This window comes from Ascaphus truei, unplaced genomic scaffold (assembly GCF_040206685.1).
Source record: "Ascaphus truei isolate aAscTru1 unplaced genomic scaffold, aAscTru1.hap1 HAP1_SCAFFOLD_993, whole genome shotgun sequence".
Taxonomy (NCBI): domain Eukaryota; kingdom Metazoa; phylum Chordata; class Amphibia; order Anura; family Ascaphidae; genus Ascaphus; species Ascaphus truei.
The window spans coordinates 26884-36080 of record NW_027457333.1 but is presented as its reverse complement, the minus strand read 5'-3'; the positions used below and the strand labels follow the sequence as shown (position 1 = coordinate 36080).

General features: G+C 43.7%; 1 long non-coding RNA gene across 1 annotated transcript; it reads right to left on the bottom strand.

Annotated features, from left to right (window-relative positions):
• Positions 1–731: 731 nt before the first annotated feature.
• Positions 732–3652, bottom strand: LOC142486788 (uncharacterized). Its single transcript, XR_012799065.1, has 3 exons — positions 3563–3652; positions 2447–2542; positions 732–830 (listed from the first exon to the last, which is right to left on the bottom strand). It is a non-coding gene; the product is annotated as an uncharacterized LOC142486788 (long non-coding RNA).
• Positions 3653–9197: the final 5545 nt, after the last annotated feature.

The following is a 9197-nucleotide window of genomic DNA, read 5'->3' as shown; positions in this document are numbered from 1 at the left end:
TGTATATTGTGTGTGTGGGAGTATTATATTGTGTGTAGAGGTGCAGAGGAGAGTACTAGATTGTGTATCTTGTGTAAGGGTGTTGTGTATATTGTGTTTGGAGCTATAATATTATTGGGGAGATTAGTATTGAGGAGGTATTATAGTGTGTATTGTGGGGAGTATTAGTGTGTGTATTGTTTGTGGGTGACAGATGCTGGGGGTATGCAGCAATCCCTGCACTGAGGTCCGAGGCGGCTCTGCATCGCTCGCACGCACTGTGGATGACCAAGCATGTGCCCATGATAATCATGGCCTTACAGGGATGAGTGTGTCAGAGCCTAGAAGGGGCATATATATGATGGAGGAGGGAGGAGGAGGAGGGAGGAGGAGGAGATGATAGCATTGTAAAAGTTAACAAGATAGTTAGTTTAAGCAGAAAGTGAGGAGAGGTTAGAGATAAGGGTAGATGTCAGAGGAGAGAGTTCAATTAAGCTGAGGTATCGAGTAGGACAGGGGTGAGGGGAATGAGAGGTGGTGGATGATGAGAGCAGAAGAGGTCATGTACAAATAGACCTTGTTAGTCAGAGAGCAGTCATTCCAGAGGGCACGTGAGAAGTGAAGAGTAAAGTGAGACATGGAATGTGGATTACATTAGATGGGTTAATACGCTTAGCAGGGAGGTGGAGATAGAGAGGCAAGAGGCAGAGAGTGGTGCAGGGGTTGAGGAAGAGATGTTGCATGTACCTTATCAGAACATTAAAGAACATCAATTCACACTGGTGCAGAGTTGATGATGAATCCAGTTCACCTCCAATTCAATTTTAACAGAAATGTTTCATTCTTCATTACTGAAAAAAAAGAAAAGTAAAAAACATTTCATTACTATTTTCAAAATGGATTGAATTCCCCCAACAATGACTATGTGTTACCAATATATCCCTCTCAGTCCCACTGCAGCATATACTGTACCAGTGTGAAAGTAGGAAGGTACACAGTACCGGTAAAACAATACGTGCCGGTACTATGCACCATATGAATTATAAGGGGATGTAAATCTCCCAGTCTCTCTCCATATCCGCAACAGAGCGGGCTCCGGTCAGTGGCATGGATGCCCATATATGGGTATGCTCATATTTGGGCATCCCATGTCACTGACCGGAGCCGGCTCTGAGTATAGGGATATATGCGGAGACGCAGAGGTGCAAGGAAATGGGAGGAGGCACGGTGAGAAACAGGGAGAGACCACAGGAAGATAGAGGGCAACAACTTCCACAAGGTACTTGTATGGGTATAATTGTTTGTATTTTGTGCAGAGGGGGTAATTTCAGATAAAATACAATTCTCCACCCTCTACGAAACAATTCCACTTTGTTCAGTAAGCCAGAAAGTCTTGGTCCCATGTGGACTGAATTTAATGCAAATAAGGTCCTTAATACACAAGTAAAGAATAAAGTTACTTATTCTCTACTGTAAGAAGTGCCACATTGCCCACTATTTGGGTCCTGTGCCCAGATTGTGACCATGCATGGCAGAGGTGAGATTCCCCCAACTCCAATTTGCTACACTCTCCAAGAGAGATAATTGTGATCAGAGGTGGAACTAGGGGAGGGTGTGAGCAGGGTCACTGCCCAGGGAGTAACCTGACTGGGGGCACGGAAATCTCATTTAGTGCATACACTACCGACACACTTTATTGAAGTGTGGTCGGTACCGCAAGCCGGGAAATCTCCCGGCTTGCTAGTGGCCGCCCCTCGACGCGCGGTCACGCGTCATCGGGAGCGTGCGCCCGCTGCACGCATGTCCAGGGGCTCCCCGAGGGAGCCCTGGTGTCCCGCGATCGCGGGACAGCGGCAGGGGGTTCCGGGGGACCCGGCGGACCCGGCAGCGGTAGGGAGAGCGCCCCGATTGGAGGGCGCTCTTCCGCTGCTTCGGCGTGCGCCCGTCACACTCGGGCGCGCGCCAGGCTACTGCTGCGGCACAGAACGGGCAAATGCTCGAATAAACTGTGCCGCAGCAGTATGTTGCGGCACTGCATTGATTGACCGGTCAATCTGCACTGCTGCCTGTCACAGTGACATCCTGATCGGGCACTGTGATCAGCTATAGCACTGACCCAGGTGAGATAGTTCAGCACTTTACAAGGAGGGAACAGATGTTGTGGGTGACAGATGCTGGAGGTAGGCCAAGACTGTTGGCCAGAGTAACGTGGAGACTTACTGCACTCTGCATGCCCAAATGCTGATAATATCATGCTGTAGCTGCACTTTACAGAAGATGATGCAGATGTCATCATTGGTTGGTGGGTTCATTAAATCAATCCATCATATCATAACCACACTGTGCATATGATGTACTGAATCAGTAACACCAGGAAGACATCTCCATGTTAGGAGTAGAGTTGAAGTTAACAGAATATGTCCAGCACTGTGGTGTGTAGCCCATAAATAATAATTGTGCACATTACCAGAGCAACATACTGTCAACTGCAAGATCATTTTGCTGCTTGTAGCGTATGCTCATCCTGTACAGTGTTGTAGTAGATCCGTCTCTTCAGTGTTCACTGCAACAAAAGTAAGACATTGCATTAATATTACAGACGTTTGGGGGCTGAAATCTCACTTCGCTGCGGACAATTTCCCTTTGCATAAGATTCTTGTGATTATGTCAATGATGATCAATAACTGCATCATAACACAGCCGCTCTATACAGAAGATGTACTTGCTCTCATTGGTCATTGAGGTAATACGTCACACAATGTACAGATATAGCAAGGATTATTTCTCCCACTTGTGCATTATGGCATTATGATGGGAAATGTTGTGAGATTCTGCATTATCAGCATCACTGAATCTTTTGGAAATTAAGTGATATTCTATGTTTTAATGCAATATTATGGGTGATCAGCCGGTAAAATAATAATAGCTTGCTGTATCTGTAGCCATGCTCTACCCATGATGTGCTGAACCAATGACTGCAGAGAGATTCAGAGTGCTAAACATGACTGGAACGCATCTCTGAATAATGGGCAGCAAAGCAGTGCAGAATAGGAGGTGAAAGTATTTAAAATGGAAGATCCTTAGCAGCTGTGTGGAGAGTAGACAGTACAGACTGACCAAGTAAATGGTAAAAGGAGTAACTTCAACATTACTTGGCTTTGTTCTCCACATTGAAGCTTTCCTCCTCTTTAAATCACTAATACTGATGCCATGTGTAACCTGTACTGAGAGTTATATAATCTACTGGCCTAGATGAAACCATATGATGCAAACAGGATCCATCCCACTCCAGATTCATAGAATTGAACCACCTCAACCTTTCATAACAATCACATAGAACTGCAGCTGTGCGCTACTGCACATGTTCTTGTTATGAATGGTAGTAGATGTGGTCCTTGGGTCTTTACTTCATACTGTAGCCACCCTCTACTCATGATGTATTGAATCAACGAAAACCTGCATGGTTCAGATCACAGGAAGGGGTAGAGTAGAGATGAAAATATTCAATGTGAAACCCGTAGCAGCCGGATTGTGTGGAGTCAATAAAACGACAAATACTAAATGGTAAATGAGAAATATACACATTGCTTATCTGTCTCTGTGTAGTAATTTTCCTTCTCTTCAACTGTCCTTCAAATTTTCTCTTTTGCAAGAAAAGGAACACATGGCTTCAATATTCACTTCTGTTCTGCAGTCATCCCTCCTGAAATAAAAGTTAAGCATTGCATTGTTATTATGATAATACATACAATAAACCTTGCTCCAAACCATTTGATGCAAAGCAAATCCACCTCCCACCCACAGCTGTGCTCCTTCTAGAGCATGCATGTCAAACTCCAGTCCTCGAGGGTCCCAAACAGGCCAGGTTTTCAGTAGGGATATCCTGAAAACCTGGCCTGTTTGCGGCCCTCGAGGACTGGAGTTTGACATCCTTGTTCTTGAGCTTCTACCACGCAAGTCATCCATGTGAGTGACACTGTACTGCAGTCCTGGTCTGCACACAATCTACTGAATCAATGACATCACACTGTAAAGGCAATCTACAAGATGTATTAGTTGTCCACACTTCCGAAATGTTACTTTTATGTCCAAATCACTTATTCCCATGACCTGATATTTGTATTTGTTATTTATAGGATTGTCACAAAGAGTTGATGAGGTCACCAAATGATAGTATGTAGAGAGAAAGAGAGATCTCAGAACAGAGCCCTGATGTATACCCACAGACAGATCAATAGAAGACGAAGACATGTTAGCAACAGAGATGGAGAATGTGTGACAGGAAAGTTATGATGAAAACCAGGATAGAACTGTGTTACGGATACCAAGAGAGAGTTTAGAATATGAAGGAGGAGAGTGATTGAGAGCATCAAACGCAGCAGATAGATCAAGTAGGATTAGTAGGGAAAAGTGACCTTGGGAATTTGCTTTAAGCACAGTCTGTAGAACGAGCTGTACGAAAGGCAGGTTGTAAAGGATCCAGGAGGGAATGTGATTTAAGAATGTTGACATTCTAGCAATTAGGAGACAAACAGCAGGAGGGATACAGGGCGGTAGTTAGTAAGGCACATAGGGTGTAGGTTGTTTCTGAGAAAAGGGTGACCACTACAGGCTTAAAGTAAGAGGGTAAAGAGCCAGAGAATAGGGAGGAATTGAAGATGTGGGTGAGAGTGGGGACTAAGAGATGCAGTAAGGTGTGAGGGGATACGATCTAGAGGGCATGGGTTAATACGCTTAGCAGGGAGGTGGAGAGAGAGAGGCAAGAGGCAGAGAGTGGTGCAGGGGTTGAGGAAGAGATGTTGCATGTACCTTATCAGAACATTAAAGAACATCAATTCACACTGGTGCAGAGTTGATGATGAATCCAGTTCACCTCCAATTCAATTTTAACAGAAATGTTTCATTCTTCATTACTGAAAAAAAAGAAAAGTAAAAAACATTTCATTACTATTTTCAAAATGGATTGAATTCCCCCAACAATGACTATGTGTTACCAATATATCCCTCTCAGTCCCACTGCAGCATATACTGTACCAGTGTGAAAGTAGGAAGGTACACAGTACCGGTAAAACAATACGTGCCGGTACTATGCACCATATGAATTATAAGGGGATGTAAATCTCCCAGTCTCTCTCCATATCCGCAACAGAGCGGGCTCCGGTCAGTGGCATGGATGCCCATATATGGGTATGCTCATATTTGGGCATCCCATGTCACTGACCGGAGCCGGCTCTGAGTATAGGGATATATGCGGAGACGCAGAGGTGCAAGGAAATGGGAGGAGGCACGGTGAGAAACAGGGAGAGACCACAGGAAGATAGAGGGCAACAACTTCCACAAGGTACTTGTATGGGTATAATTGTTTGTATTTTGTGCAGAGGGGGTAATTTCAGATAAAATACAATTCTCCACCCTCTACGAAACAATTCCACTTTGTTCAGTAAGCCAGAAAGTCTTGGTCCCATGTGGACTGAATTTAATGCAAATAAGGTCCTTAATACACAAGTAAAGAATAAAGTTACTTATTCTCTACTGTAAGAAGTGCCACATTGCCCACTATTTGGGTCCTGTGCCCAGATTGTGACCATGCATGGCAGAGGTGAGATTCCCCCAACTCCAATTTGCTACACTCTCCAAGAGAGATAATTGTGATCAGAGGTGGAACTAGGGGAGGGTGTGAGCAGGGTCACTGCCCAGGGAGTAACCTGACTGGGGGCACGGAAATCTCATTTAGTGCATATGTTGCGGCACTGCATTGATTGACCGGTCAATCTGCACTGCTGCCTGTCACAGTGACATCCTGATCGGGCACTGTGATCAGCTATAGCACTGACCCAGGTGAGATAGTTCAGCACTTTACAAGGAGGGAACAGATGTTGTGGGTGACAGATGCTGGAGGTAGGCCAAGACTGTTGGCCAGAGTAACGTGGAGACTTACTGCACTCTGCATGCCCATCCTCTCCCTGACATCAGGGGAAGGAAGTGGCCCTGGGGTGTGTGTAGGTATGCCAGATGTCAGTGTATGCATAAGTAAGTATGCCTGTGTAGTGGGAGGTGTAGGGGCGTTAAGCTGGAGGACTTAAAACAGGCACAAAAGCACATAGATACCTCTGATTATACCGCACCAAATGCTGATAATATCATGCTGTAGCTGCACTTTACAGAAGATGATGCAGATGTCATCATTGGTTGGTGGGTTCATTAAATCAATCCATCATATCATAACCACACTGTGCATATGATGTACTGAATCAGTAACACCAGGAAGACATCTCCATGTTAGGAGTAGAGTTGAAGTTAACAGAATATGTCCAGCACTGTGGTGTGTAGCCCATAAATAATAATTGTGCACATTACCAGAACAACATACTGTCAACTGCAAGATCATTTTGCTGCTTGTAGCGTATGCTCATCCTGTACAGTGTTGTAGTAGATCCGTCTCTTCAGTGTTCACTGCAACAAAAGTAAGACATTGCATTAATATTACAGACGTTTGGGGGCTGAAATCTCACTTCGCTGCGGACAATTTCCCTTTGCATAAGATTCTTGTGATTATGTCAATGATGATCAATAACTGCATCATAACACAGCCGCTCTATACAGAAGATGTACTTGCTCTCATTGGTCATTGAGGTAATACGTCACACAATGTACAGATATAGCAAGGATTATTTCTCCCACTTGTGCATTATGGCATTATGATGGGAAATGTTGTGAGATTCTGCATTATCAGCATCACTGAATCTTTTGGAAATTAAGTGATATTCTATGTTTTAATGCAATATTATGGGTGATCAGCCGGTAAAATAATAATAGCTTGCTGTATCTGTAGCCATGCTCTACCCATGATGTGCTGAACCAATGACTGCAGAGAGATTCAGAGTGCTAAACATGACTGGAACGCATCTCTGAATAATGGGCAGCAAAGCAGTGCAGAATAGGAGGTGAAAGTATTTAAAATGGAAGATCCTTAGCAGCTGTGTGGAGAGTAGACAGTACAGACTGACCAAGTAAATGGTAAAAGGAGTAACTTCAACATTACTTGGCTTTGTTCTCCACATTGAAGCTTTCCTCCTCTTTAAATCACTAATACTGATGCCATGTGTAACCTGTACTGAGAGTTATATAATCTACTGGCCTAGATGAAACCATATGATGCAAACAGGATCCATCCCACTCCAGATTCATAGAATTGAACCACCTCAACCTTTCATAACAATCACATAGAACTGCAGCTGTGCGCTACTGCACATGTTCTTGTTATGAATGGTAGTAGATGTGGTCCTTGGGTCTTTACTTCATACTGTAGCCACACTCTACTCATGATGTATTGAATCAACGAAAACTTGCATGGTTCAGATCACAGGAAGGGGTAGAGTAGAGATGAAAATATTCAATGTGAAACCCGTAGCAGCCGGATTGTGTGGAGTCAATAAAACGACAAATACTAAATGGTAAATGAGAAATATACACATTGCTTATCTGTCTCTGTGTAGTAATTTTCCTTCTCTTCAACTGTCCTTCAAATTTTCTCTTTTGCAAGAAAAGGAACACATGGCTTCAATATTCACTTCTGTTCTGCAGTCATCCCTCCTGAAATAAAAGTTAAGCATTGCATTGTTATTATGATAATACATACAATAAACCTTGCTCCAAACCATTTGATGCAAAGCAAATCCACCTCCCACCCACAGCTGTGCTCCTTCTAGAGCATGCATGTCAAACTCCAGTCCTCGAGGGTCCCAAACAGGCCAGGTTTTCAGTAGGGATATCCTGAAAACCTGGCCTGTTTGCTGCCCTCGAGGACTGGAGTTTGACATCCTTGTTCTTGAGCTTCTACCACGCAAGTCATCCATGTGAGTGACACTGTACTGCAGTCCTGGTCTGCACACAATCTACTGAATCAATGACATCACACTGTAAAGGCAATCTACAAGATGTATTAGTTGTCCACACTTCCGAAATGTTACTTTTATGTCCAAATCACTTATTCCCATGACCTGATATTTGTATTTGTTATTTATAGGATTGTCACAAAGAGTTGATGAGGTCACCAAATGATAGTATGTAGAGAGAAAGAGAGATCTCAGAACAGAGCCCTGATGTATACCCACAGACAGATCAATAGAAGACGAAGACATGTTAGCAACAGAGATGGAGAATGTGTGACAGGAAAGTTATGATGAAAACCAGGATAGAACTGTGTTACGGATACCAAGAGAGAGTTTAGAATATGAAGGAGGAGAGTGATTGAGAGCATCAAACGCAGCAGATAGATCAAGTAGGATTAGTAGGGAAAAGTGACCTTGGGAATTTGCTTTAAGCACAGTCTGTAGAACGAGCTGTACGAAAGGCAGGTTGTAAAGGATCCAGGAGGGAATGTGATTTAAGAATGTTGACATTCTAGCAATTAGGAGACAAACAGCAGGAGGGATACAGGGCGGTAGTTAGTAAGGCACATAGGGTGTAGGTTGTTTCTGAGAAAAGGGTGACCACTACAGGCTTAAAGTAAGAGGGTAAAGAGCCAGAGAATAGGGAGGAATTGAAGATGTGGGTGAGAGTGGGGACTAAGAGATGCAGTAAGGTGTGAGGGGATACGATCTAGAGGGCATGTGGTAGAGGGAGAAGAGAAGATGATTAGCTTCCAGCTCTGTAAGAGAAGAAAAGGAGTCAAATGCAGAAGGAGAATTAGGTAGAAGGAGAGAAGGGGGAAGGGACAGAAGGAATCTCCTTGTGGGTGGCATCCACCTTGCCTCTGAAGTAGTCAAATGCTTGAGGAGAAGTGAAGGAAGGATGGCAAGTGTGAGGAGAAGGTTAGTGGAGGGAGTCAAATACAGGGAAAAAAAGACAGCATAAATTAAATTTGAGTGTTGATGAATGTGAAAAAAAAGTAGTGTGGTTTGGCCCCAGAGAGCAGCTTTATACAGGACTGGAGACATTTTTACTGTAGAAAAATCAAATATCAATTGTGTGATTTCCTTCATAGGCATTAAGAACAGCGAGTGGAAGTGTGATGAACATGTTTGGGAATTTAGCCAAGGGTGTGGGCTAGAGGGACAAGTGTGTCAGAGCCTAGAGGGGGCATATAGATAGGAGGATAGCATTGTAAGAGTTAATAAGATTGTTAGTTTAAGCGGAAAGAGAGAGAGAGGTTAGAGTAGATGTCAGAGGAGAGTTTAATTAAGCAGAGGAAAATCAGTGGGACAGGTAAGATGGGG